Source organism: Arachis ipaensis, chromosome B10, assembly GCF_000816755.2.
Source record: "Arachis ipaensis cultivar K30076 chromosome B10, Araip1.1, whole genome shotgun sequence".
NCBI classification, from domain to species: Eukaryota; Viridiplantae; Streptophyta; class Magnoliopsida; order Fabales; family Fabaceae; genus Arachis; species Arachis ipaensis.
In genome coordinates, this window is record NC_029794.2 from 118231529 (window position 1) to 118244370 (window position 12842).

Below are 12842 nucleotides of genomic sequence, written 5' to 3' on the forward strand. Positions count from 1 at the left end.
ATTCAGTAGTTTGGGTACCGGACGGGTCGGGGCGATACTTCGGTTGGTGAGATGGGCTATTGCCTGATTCTGGATTGCTGGGTTGGAGGAGGAGTAACCGACGTCCCGAGTTCTTCGTATGGAGTGAATGGGGTATCACCTGCAATGACACTCCGACGCTCTAATTAGTTAGGTGTGCGGGCGAAAAGTGGGAAAAGTGGTATGTGACGTACCTTGGGGGAGGGGTAGGACCCTCCCCATATATACCGTGTCAGAGGCGGGTCCCACAAGGGCAGACCCACCTTCCTCGAAGCTTCCTAATACAGCTGCAGTGGAGAGCTGTCAAGGACGCGTGTCCGGGTCGGTGGTTGAGCGCCTTGCACCCGACCGTTCGGGTCGGGTGGACTGTGAGTCGGGTCGGGTGGACCGATGTTTGGGCCAGGCCGTAACAGTGCCCCCAACGCGCCAGCAACGATCGTGAGGGTCGTTGGTGGCGTGTTATGTCTTCTCTTGCGTGTTGCCGCTAGGTCGGCCGCTCGTGGAGAGGACGTGCCTCTTTGCGCGCGTGTCTGTTCGTTGCTGGGGATAACCGTTTGTCGCCTCGTTCTGGGTCAGTTTCTTAGTCCCCAATCAGTTTTACATTTCATTTTCATTCCATTTCCTTGCTTTCTGCTTCCACCTTCTTCCCTCTCAGATTTCCCAGAGCAACATTTCTGCGTTCCAATGCCTTCGCTTCTTCTTGTTCCCCTTTGACTTGCTGCAATAATCCTGATAAGCACTCACCCCTCGTTCGTTGTTTTGTGCTTATCTTATCTTCATTATCAATGTAGTATGCATGCTGCTCTTCTGATTTGATTTGTATGCTGGATGACCTTAGCGTTAAGTATGTGCGTTAGGGGGTTACCATTCCAGGACATTAGTTTTTTAGGCTTTTACTCAGAATTTGCTTCAGCCATGCTTAATTTCAGTCATTGAATAGGCTAAACGTAGTTTCTAGGCCTTTTCCGAACTCCCGACCTTATAGACTAACCGAGTGGTGCCCCCACTGTAGGTATGCCTCATATCGTCTCACGAGCTTCCTCTTCGAGCGCGGGCTACGACCGGTATGCTTGGGTGACCTCCGACGTGAAGGACTCCCCAAACCAGATGGGTGTGGAGGAGCTTACAGAGTTCCGTCAAGCCGAGTACTTGTGTGGCGGGACAGACGAGGAGGCCAACTACGATGTCTTCGTTCCCGCTCCCAACGAACGGTTATACGAAATTAACCTCCACTCCCCCAAGTTGCCGACTGGATTTGGTTCTATAAGTCAATGTTCAACCAGTTGGGGGTTCGCATTCCTTTCTCTTCCTTTCAAATGGCGCTCCTTAACCGGATCTCCGTGGCACCGTCGCAGTTGCATCCAAATAGTTGGGCTTCCATCCGCTGTTTTGAGATGGTGTGTGAATACTTAGAGCTTCCGGTGTCTGTAAACGTTTTTCTTTTTCTCTTCAACCTCACGAATCCTTCCAAAGAAGGGAAAGCAAGGAAAGGAATCATGTCCTTCCGATCTGCCCAGGGTCGGAGGATTTTTGGCTTGTTCGAGGACTCTTACCATGGGTTCAAGGACAAGTACTTCAAGGTGCGCCCAGCCAAAGGTCACCACCCCTTTTGGTTGTCGTTAGAAGGGCAACGCCTCATCCCGACGTATTGGAGTTTCGGGGTGGGGTCCAACACCTTTATTAAGGTGACCTATAAGGGGATGTCCACTGTGGACAAAAAGATCGCCGACGTGTTGTTGGCCGTTTTTGGGAAAAACCACGTGAATCCCCACCTTCTTTTGGGTGACCGGGAGGTCGCTAGAAATTATATTTGTTAGTAGTTTAACTTGCATCCTTTGCATTATTGTTGCTTTGATTTGTTATGCCGACTTCACGACTAACCTGCTTTACTAATTTTTGTAGTGGGAATGTCTGCCGAGATGACAGGTATTGAGAATTTGTACAATACTTTCCTGGCTGACAGCAATGAAGAGACGGTTGACGGGAAATCGGAGGCCCCGCTTGAAAATAAGGAGGACCGAGTGGTGTCTCCACCCCATGATACCGAGATGTCGGACCGCAATGCTGAAGGGGGGTGCACATTTCTCCTATTCGTGAGGAGGTGGTCGGTACTGGGGGTTCGACCTCCGATCCACAAGTCGAGGAGGATGACTTGAAGGTTATCCACAACCCCAAGAGGCAGAGGTCGTCCTCTAGCCCTGAAGGAGCCCTCACCGTGATGGAGAGGAATTTTGATGCCGGGAACTTCATAGACTCCCAGCTGCTTCTTGGTACGGAGGAACATTTCCATGGCACCGACGTTGCGGGGCAGGTGAGGTGGATGTACCGTACCCTCCTCCGTGGCGCTGCCATAGCTCGGAAGGCCGAGTTTGAGCTATCGGGAATGCAGTCAATGCATAGGAAGCTCGAATCTACTGTTAAGGCTAACAATCAATTCAAGACTCAAGTTGAAACACTTCGGGAGCAGCTATCGAAAGCGGAAGAGAAGCTTAAGGCTGCCGAGGAGAAGGCCACATCCACTGAGGAAAAGTTGAAGGTCTTTGATGCCATCATTTCCCGACTAACCGAGCGGGAGATGACTTTGGAGAGCCAGCTCAATGCTACGCAAGGCCGGGTGGTTGCATTAGAGAAGGAACGCGATGTGGCCGTCTCGTCGGCTAAGACTGCTCAAGCCGAAGTTGAAGAGTCTAAGAAGAAGCATAAAGAGACCGTGAAGCAGGGGAAGAGCGCGATCCTGATGACTGAAGAGGCCCTCAAGGCTCAAGTGAAAATTGTGGCTCCTGACTTCGACACATCGGCGATCGGGGTTTTCAAAACAATCAAAGATGGCAAGATTGTCGATATGCTGAAGAAATGATCTCTTGTACCTTTGCATATGTCTTGTAGTTTTGTTGTAGAACTTGTTGCGTAATTTGATGAACTTTGTAGAACTTGTATTTAAACTACTTTGATAGCCGCTTGGTCGGCTTATAGTCACTGTCTTTTCCCGCTTACTTGGCAGCGCATTCTTGTTTTATTTTGTTACTGTTTCGTTGGTACTGGCTTGTCGCTTGCGTTTGTTTACCGTTGTGTTGGTAATTTTGACGAAGTCAAGTCGTGGCTTTACTATTGTTATAGCCGTTTGTTATCGTGTTGGCTTGGTTGGTTCCCGGGGTGATCAGTCCCGGAGTACCGTGTTCATGAAAATTTCATTGTCGCAGGATGGATAAGAGGGGAAAAGTAATTTTAACAAGTGAACATTAGTCGACAGTTGGACAAGTCTATTGCAATGATAAGTTCTTAACAAAAGTAAATTATTTGATGGCAAAGGGGAGGGAACCTCGTCAAATCGCCTGCTCGGCGTGTTTAGGCTAAGAATAAAATCTTCTTAAGTTACCTGCATTCCATGTTCTCAGGACTTCCTTGCCATCGAGCTTCTCTAATTTATAGGCGCCCTTGCCAATCACTTCTTTGACCCTGTAGGGGCCTTCCCAGTTTGCCGCCAGCTTGCTCTCCCCTTGAGTCGGCAGCCCGATGTCGTTGCACCGCATGACTAGGTCGTTTTGCTCAAATTCTCTCCTGAGTACTTTGGCATTGTAGCGCAGGGCTATTCTTTGCTTTAGTGCTACCTCTGATAAATGGGCCATCTCTCTAGCCTCATCTACTAGGTCCTTCTCTACGGCTTCTTCCACTCCCTGTAGAAGTAGTCGTGGGCTCGGCTCGCTGACCTCCATGGTTTTTATAGCATCCACCCCGTATGTCAAGCAGAAAGGGGTTTCTCCAGTGGACGATTGCTCGGTCGTTTGGTAAGACCAGAGGACTGAGGCGATTTCGTCAGCCCATGCGCCCTTTTTTATTGTCAAGCCGCTTCTTGAGGCCTAGCAAGATGACCTTGTTTGCGGCTTCAACTTGGCCGTTCGTCTGGAGGTGCTCTACGGACGAGAACTTTTGCTTTATGCCCAAACCGGCGAGGAACTCTACGAACTTTTTGTCGGTGAACTGCGTCCCGTTATCAGAGATAACGACTTCTAGGATGCCAAATCGGGTTATCACCTGTCTCCACATAAACTTTCGACAATTGGATGAGGATATACTAGCCAGTGGCTGGCCTCTATCCACTTGGTGTAGTAGTTGATAGCAACAATGAGGTACTTGATTTGCCCTAGACCAACTGGGAAAGGTCCCAAGAGGTCGACTCCCCACTGTGAGAAAGGTCGGGAGGACGTCAACAGGCTTAGCTCGGAAGCCGGTGCCTTATGGAAATTGGCGTTCTCCTGGAACTTGACGTATCTCTTCACGAATTCTTTGGAATCATCCATCATTGATGGCCAGTAATAACCAGCTCTGATGAGCTTTCTTTCTAGGGCTTTGCCACCGATGTAATGACCACAGCATCCCTCATGGACCTCTCTAAGCACATAGTCCGTTTGGTCAGGGTGTAAGCACTTCAACAAAGGTTGGCTAAGTCCCTTTCTAAGCAACTGCCCTTGTATGGTCGCGTATTTGGCCGCCTCCCTCTTCAATGCTTTGGCCGCCTTTTCGTCGTCGGAGAGCTTGCCGCTTTCCAAAAGTCAGTGATCGGGTCCATCCAGGAGGGATTTACTTTGGTCAAGTGGAGGGTGACTGGTGGTTCTTTTATCAAACCCTGAATGAGAGACCGGTTGCCGGCCCCTGGTTTTGTGCTTGCTAGCTTGGACAGGAGGTCTGCCCGTGTGTTCCTTTCTCTCGGAACGTGTTGGATCGTGACCTCCTTAAATTGTTTGGTCAGCTCTTTAACCTTCTCCAGATATTTCTGTAACAAGGAGTCTCTGGCCTGGTAGGTCCCGTTGACTTGAGAAGTGATGACCTGCGAGTCACTACATACTTCTAGCCTGGTGGCGCCGACTTCTCGTGCTAAGATTAGGCCGCCTAGAAGGGCCTCGTACTCTGCTTGATTGTTTGATACCGAAAACTTGAACTTGATCGACTGTTCATATATGGCTCCAGTGGGGTTCTCCAAGATGATCCCGACACCTTCGAACGTCTGGTTGGAGGCCCCATCTATGTGGAGCCTCCACTGTATGCTTGTTGCCTCGGCTGAGCCCCCTGTTACTTCCACCAAGAAGTCGGTCATGGCCTGTGCCTTGATCGCATGCCTGGGTTCATATTGCAAGTCGTATTGGGACAACTCGATGGCCGAAGTCACCATTCTTCCTGCGAGGTCAGGTTTCTGGAGTATCTGGCGGATTCCCTGATCTGTCCTCACGACTACCTGATGACCTTGGAAGTATTGTTAAAATCTGTGGGAAGAGGTTAGGAGTGCAAGTGCCAACTTCTCTAATTTGCTATATCTCAACTCTGCTCCTTGCAGTGCTTTACTCACGAAGTAGATTGGTTGTTGAACCTTCCCTTCCTCCCGTACCAAAATCGCTACCGTCGCATCATCTGTTATGGCTAGATACAGGTAGAGTGGCTCCCCGACCTTGGGGTTCCCGAGAATGGGTGGCGTTGCAAGGATCTCTTTGAAATGCTTGAATGCTTCCTCGCATGCCGGGGTCCATTCAAACGCTATCCCCTTTTTCATAAGGTTGAAAAATGGCAGCGCTCTAGCAGCCGATGCTCCGAGGAACCATGATAGCGCGGTGAGCCTCCCTGTCAGGCTTTGGACGTCTTTAATGCATCCCGGCCTCTTCATCTGGAGTATTGCTTCACATTTTTCTGGATTGGCCTCTACCCCTCTTTGGGTTATCATGAACCCCAAGAACTTTCCTGCTTCCATGGCGAAGGCACATTTAAGGGAGTTGAGCCTCATGCCGTGTTGTCAGAGGGAGGCGAATACGTTTTCCAGATCTCCTATGAGGTCATCAGGTCGGGTGGTCTTTACTAAGATGTCATCGACGTATACTTCTACCGTTTTTCCTATGAGGTTGCTGAATATCTTATTCATAAATCTCTGGTAGGTGGCCCCTGCATTCTTCAGCCCGAATGGCATTACCTTGTAGCAGTAGGTTCCTACGGGCGTTATGAATGCTGTCTTCTCCTCGTCTGGCCGGTGCATCGGTATCCGATTGTAGCCAAAATAAGCATCCATAAAGCTCAGATACCGATATCCCGCCGCCGCATCGACGAGCGCATCAATGTTGGGTAGGGGGTAGCAGTCCTTGGGGCATGCTTTGTTGAGATCGGAGTAATCCACACACATCCTCCATTTTTCATTGTGCTTTCTTACTAGAACTACATTCGACAGCCAAGTCGAGTAGTCGAGCTCCCGTATAAATCCCGCTTTAAGGAGGCTTGCCGTCTGCCTGGCCACCTCCTCTGCTCTTTCTTGTGACATCTTCCTTCTCCTCTGAGCCACCGGTTTGGCCTCCGCCTTGACGTCCAAGTGGTGTGACATGAGTTGGGGGTCTATCCCCGGCATGTCGGCTGGCGTCTAAGCAAATAGGTCGCCGTTGGCCCTGATCATTTCCATTAGGGGTTCCTTCAGGTCGTGTGGAAGGTTTCTGTTCACGAAGGTGAACTTCTCCTCTGTGTCGCCGACTCTGAATTTTTCTAAGTTCCCTTCCGGCTCGGGTCTGGGTTTGTCCTTGACTCTTGCGTCTAGGTCGGCAAGGAATACTTCTGATGCTTCCTTGGACTTCTTCCTTAATGAGAGACTGGCATTGTCGCAAGCGACTGCCATTTCCAAGTCTCCTTTTATGGATCCCACGGATCCGTCATCAGTGATGAACTTCATTACCAACATCATTGTACTGATCACTGCCCCGAGATCGTTGATGGTCTTCCTTCCTAGGATGACGTTGTAAGCCGTGGAGTCTCGCAAAACCACGAACTCAGCCATTACCGATCTCCGCCCCTGTCCTAGTCCTACAGAAATCGGCAAGGAGATTATCCCGTCTGGCTTGATGAAGTGGTCGCCTAAGCCTACAACACCGTGCTGGTGGGTCTTTAAGTCAGCATCCCGTAGACCCAAGGCATGAACACGTTGCGAAACATGATATTTGAGTCGGCCCCGGTGTCTACGAGGATCCGCTTGATGAGACCGGTTCCTACTCTAGCCGTGATAACCATGGGAGGGCTTTTCGCGACCTCATCGAATCACTGGTCTTCCGAACCAAACGAGATGGGTGAAAACCTCTTGGAACTTTGCGCGGAGGATGAGGAAACTGCCAAGACTTTGGCATCTTTCTTGTGTGCCGACTTCGACCTTGGGGCCGCGTCTCTTGATGTTACCACGTTCACTATGGTAAGGCCGTGGTCATTGTCGTCCGGCTCATGACGTCGCTTCACTGTGCGGGTCTTGTCCTCACCTTTGCGGTTGCGATCTCGTCTCCTCGGTTCCCTGATGAGGTGGGAGAATTCGGCTAGTTTCCCGTCCCGGATCGCTTGTTCTAATGTGTCCTTCAGGTCGAAGCAATCCTGCGTCTTATGTCCATAGCCCTTATGATAATCGCAATAGAGGATCTTGTTCCCCCCGGTTCGGTCCTTTAGAGGCCGGGGCTTCGACAAAATTCCCTTCTCGGCTATCTGCTAATAAACTTCTATGATGGGGGCGGTGAGAGGGTGTAATTGGTGAACTTCCTGACCCGGGGAAATGGCCTGGATGTCTTGCCCGGCCTGCCGTCTCTGGTGTGCTCCTTCTGCCTTTCTCCACCACCGTGTTGCCGAGGTTGATTGTAGGAGGGCTGCCGCTTATTGGCAGCCACGACTTGACTGACTTCTTCATCGTTGATATATTCCCTGGCTATGCTTTGGATTTCCTGCATCGTCTACACCAGCTTCGTGGTGAGATGCTTCCTGAAGTCCTCGTTCAGGAGTCCATTCGTCAAATATAGGCTGGCTACCGAATCAATCAGCCCATCGATCTCCAAGCACTTGCCGTTGAATCGGTCTAGATATTTCCTGGTCGGCTCGCCGGATCTTTGAGTCACTCTGAGTAAATTGATCGGGTGCTTTGCCATTGCGATTCTGGTAGTAAATTGGGATAGAAAAGCGTGGCTAATATCCGAAAACCTAGCAACAGAGTCCTGCGGGAGGCTATTGAATCACCGTATTGTAGGTCCTGCCAGAGTGACCGGGAATGCGCAACACCTTACTTCGTCGCCTACTCCCTCCAAGTTTATTTTGGCCTCGAAGGCCGTAAGATGTTCCTGGGGGTCTTGGGTTCCGTCGTACCTCATGTCCATCGGCTTATCAAAGTGCTTTGGTAGCCGGACCTCGAGGATGGAATGATGAAATGGGGTAGCGCCCATTATCACGGGTCACCGCGTTCTCCTCGGCCTTCCCCCGTCGTCTTCCCAGTCTCGCTCTGTGGCGCCTCTTCTTTCCGCTCGGGTGTATATCACGGGGTCGTAGCGTCTTCTTGGGCGTCCCTCTTCCTCCCAGGCGCTCTCGGATTCCGACCGTGGGCTAGGCGTTCGCCGGGAGTGACTTCTCGGAGGAGAACGAGAGTAGGTTGGTTCGGGAGTTCGTTGATGACGTTCCTGGTCTGCCAGCTGGCGCTCCAGGTTCTGCATCCTGTGACGCAGTTCCTGCATTATTCTGGCGCTGTTGCTGCCTGTTCCCCCGAAGGGGCATCCTTCTTGAGATCGTGAAGACGGCTCGGTCCGTCGTGGAGGGGACCTCGTGCGCTCCCGGGAGGAAGCTACGGAGGCTTCCCTTCTGTGTTCGGCCCCGCAGCCTGGTTCTCTAGGACCGAGTACAACGTCCATTCAGGCAATTTCCACAGACGGCGCCAATGTTTGGTAGCTCGGGTACCGGACGGGTCGGGGCGATACTTCGGTTTGTGAGATGGGGTATTGCCTGATTCCGGGTTGCTAGGTTGAAGGAGGAGTAACCGACGTCCCGAGTTCTTCGTGTGGAGTGAGGGGGGTATCACCTGCAATGACACTCCGACGCTCTAATTAGTCAGGTGTGCGGGCGAAAAGTAGGAAAAGTGGTATGTGATATACCTTGGGGGAGGGGTAGGACCCTCCCCATATGTACCGTGTCAGAGGCGGTTCCCACAAGGGCAGACCCACCTTCCTTGAAGCTTCCTAATACAGCTGTAGTGAAGAGCTGTCAAGGACGCGTGTTCGGGTCGGTGGTTGAGGGCTTCGCACCCGACCGTTCGAGTTGGATGGACTGTGAGTCGAGTCGGGTGGACCAATGTTTGGACCAGGCCGTAACTATATATATATATACCTTGATATGAAAATAATAGATATAATAAAATTTAAGCTCTACATAAAATGATATAATAATTCTAAAATATATATAAATATTGAATAATAGGATGTGATTTCTCTTGGAGTGTGTAAAAGCTTCCGAGAACAATTGCTGATCTTCTACTGTCTTGTTAAATAATTTTTTATTTTGTGAATTTCTTTAAAAAGTTTTTTGATAATAAGGAGGAAAATAAATATTAATCCAATTAATATTATATAAGATTATGAATTTATTATTAATTTAAAATAAAATATTAATAATTTTAATAGTATAAATATGATAATGTGAATGATAATCAATTATTATTCATTGATCCAATATAGGAATGAATTCGTATATCTATAGTTATTGATATATATTAGATGTGATTTGATCTTATATATTATATATAATTTGCAGTAATATTAGAGAGATAAAAAAAGTTAAAATTTGTTTTATTTAATATTTATTAATTGTCATAATAATTAATGAATGCTAAATAAAATAAATTCGATTGATTTTTGTTGATTTTCTTTAGTTATCAAACTTTTTCGTGTCTATAAAAATGGCATTAATATGGTGATGGTGGGATAAAACAATGAATTTATGATGAAAAATTTAGTCTAATTTTGTCTAATTTTGTATAATTATTGTTCTCATTAGATTAGCTAAATGTTGCCACTTGTAACACCTTACTACACTAAGTTTTATACTTAAGCCGTAAAATAGAGGTGGTGTGGTATTACGACCTCTAAAATAAAATGAGTACATATAATAGCAGAAAAATTATAATATGTTAGGAGTCTTGAAGAAAAGAGGAAACAAAAATCGCGAAATAAAAGCGCAACCCTTAAGGTACGAGTTAACTTACGTGCTAAGAAAATCATAATTATTAAACATAAGATAACAGAAGTAGGAATAGAGTGCCAAAGAAACAAATTAACAAGCTCCTAACTCAGCCTGCGAAGTCAAGACTGGCCGGAGAATATTTACACATATATACATACATATCCCAAAATCTAAAAGTACATATACACAATCTTGCCTCTCCATAAACCTCTAGGAGGATCAAAAGAACAAGTTATGCGGAGAGAAAACCAAGTACATATATACACATTATAGCATAACAAAATAACCCTGTAACCACTTCGCTTCAAGGGTCCAGACGCCTAACGAGATGCCTCTCGACCTGCATCTGAAAAACAACAACATAGTATAGAATGAGAACCGTAGGTTCTCAGTATGGTAAAGGTGCCACACACATAATATATAAGGTCCTGGGAATGCCAGAGGCAATCCTAGAACGCCGACACTCAAATTATAGAGCTTAGAGTATTAAACAGAAGCCATAAAAGGTGGTTTTCTAAAAATATTTAAACCTAACTTAACCTTAAATCTAAGTCCTATACTGCCATTCCTCCATACCTCCAACTCCATCATACATTTTCACAGACAAATAGACAAATAAAGACAAACACAAGAAGGTTACAACTACTGCAGGTAACAAATACACATTTAGCATGGCAAATACAGATAGGCACACCCAATTGAAGCACAAGCAAGTAATTCAAGTAGTATGCATATGATGCATGCTTGTCCTATGGCTGATGAGGCTCATCTGTCGGTTATCCAGCCAATCCGACAAGTCTGAATTGTCCTTAGACTGTCCCCCGACGTGCATCCCTAAGAGTCTATGCATAGTTTTTTCTTAAATAATCAATATTGCTCAATGTGGGTAACATTCCCGGGAATTTATTATATAGTGCCTGGTCACACTTACGCCGTAGGGTCAACAGAGTATCGAGTTTTCAACCTGGTACACGTGGTGGAAAGCCACGACACTTGATCCAGGGAATCTCGTATCTCAGATTATTCAAATTCATAAGCCATATAAATAATTCAATTATAATTCATTAACATCCACATCATTCTCAATCGCATCTCATTCATCATTATACGTCAATCATATTCAATCCTTATCCTTCATTATCACACCTCCCATTCCGTCCATCAATAGTTCCAATTCAAAACATAATTCATTCTTTTCCCAATGAATCAAACTTAAAACATGCTCATTTTCTTAATAACTCTAAATCAAACCATATAACCTTTGAATCTAAATCTTTTTAAATAATCATATAAACAAAATCTCTAATTTTTATAAAATTTCGGCAGCTACTCCTCTAAAACTCGGACTTTGCCACCCTTTTCGGGTCCAAACCTGCTTTCTTTTCAATTCAACATACCCTTCCTCATCATCATAACAGTCACCACAATAAATCTACCTTAGATCAACAATTATACTAATACAATATTCAAATCCAACAACCAAAATTCAACTAAGGATCATAGTTCACTAATCCTAGGCTTCTAACACAAAATACCTCATTATCACAGCAACATCCACAATAGTTATACCTCAAATCAATAATTCACCAAATCATTAGTTAATCAACAAGCACCAAACCAACCATGTTCATCAACAATAACATTCAACCATAATTCTCTCCAAATTAACATAACACCATTCACCATCCAAAATTAATAACTAATTATCCAATAAACTTCAACCAAATATATTCATCGACAAATTACTAAATATTAAACATACACCTGCATTCCAACTTATCCTATGGTCATCTAGCCTAAGTTTTCACAGAACATTATATATTAAATGCAAGAAACCTAAACCATACCTTGGCCGATTTCCACGTAACGACCAAAGCTATTTATTCAAAACCAAGGCAGCCCCTCAAAACTCAACTAATCTGCTTCCTCCAAGTTCCAGTATTCACAATTTCAAGCTCCAATTATTTATTCACAACCTAATACACATTCATAACACATATATATCCAATTTAATACTCAAAGCTCAAATTCAATGAAAATAAAATAGAATTATCGTATCCTTACCTTACCCAAGCTTCACATAAGCAAGAGTGAACATTTTTCTCAAGCTAATTAGACCCTAAAATATCAAAAAGTAAAGAAATTCAATACCTCCACTAAATTTAGTGAAAATTGGGGGAAATGAGTGGCTGGGGGTGTTTAGTAGCTTACCAATAAAATTGTTCCGGTAGAAACATAGAGCTCGACGCGGTGAACGCGTGGCCGCAAACGGTGCGACGATGGGAGCTCGAACGGAGGAGTTACGGGATTTTGAAGCATTGGGCCCTTTTAAAAGGCTGGTCCGGTTGGGCCCACCGCCCGGTTTGGATCCGGTTTGGCCCGTTCGGTTCAATCTTGGACCGTTTTCTTTGAAATTGGTGTCAAAATTCTCGTTTCGATGAGCTTTATCCTAATTTGATATAATATTCACGTTTCTAATCTTCCTTATTAAAAACTAATTTATTGACTAATTATTTACTAATTAATCGGGGTTTACACCACTATTTATAATTTTAATGATGATTTAATTTATTCAAATATTTAATCAAAATAAAATTTTTTAATTTTATTTTTAATAATTAATATTAACCTTAATTTAAATTCTTTAATTTGTTTTAATTTATGTTATTCAAATTGTCACCGGTTATTTGTCAAAATGAAAATTTGCACCAATATTTTACTAGCTTATTAATTATTTTAAATTAGTTATTTGATTTGATGTGTTATGTTTATTATTAAGCTTGAAAAATAAAATGATATTAATTGATTAAACAATGTCTTATACTGAGTTA

The 12842-nt window shown here is 45.4% G+C and overlaps 1 long non-coding RNA gene across 1 annotated transcript in view; it reads right to left on the reverse strand.

Moving 5' to 3' along the window:
• Positions 1-12842, reverse strand: part of LOC110267889 — a 19817-nt gene that overhangs the window by 6537 nt on the left and 438 nt on the right. The window contains exon 2 of the long non-coding RNA XR_002355849.1: positions 10200-10202. This is a non-coding gene — a long non-coding RNA (uncharacterized LOC110267889). The remainder of the gene's footprint in view (positions 1-10199; positions 10203-12842) is intronic.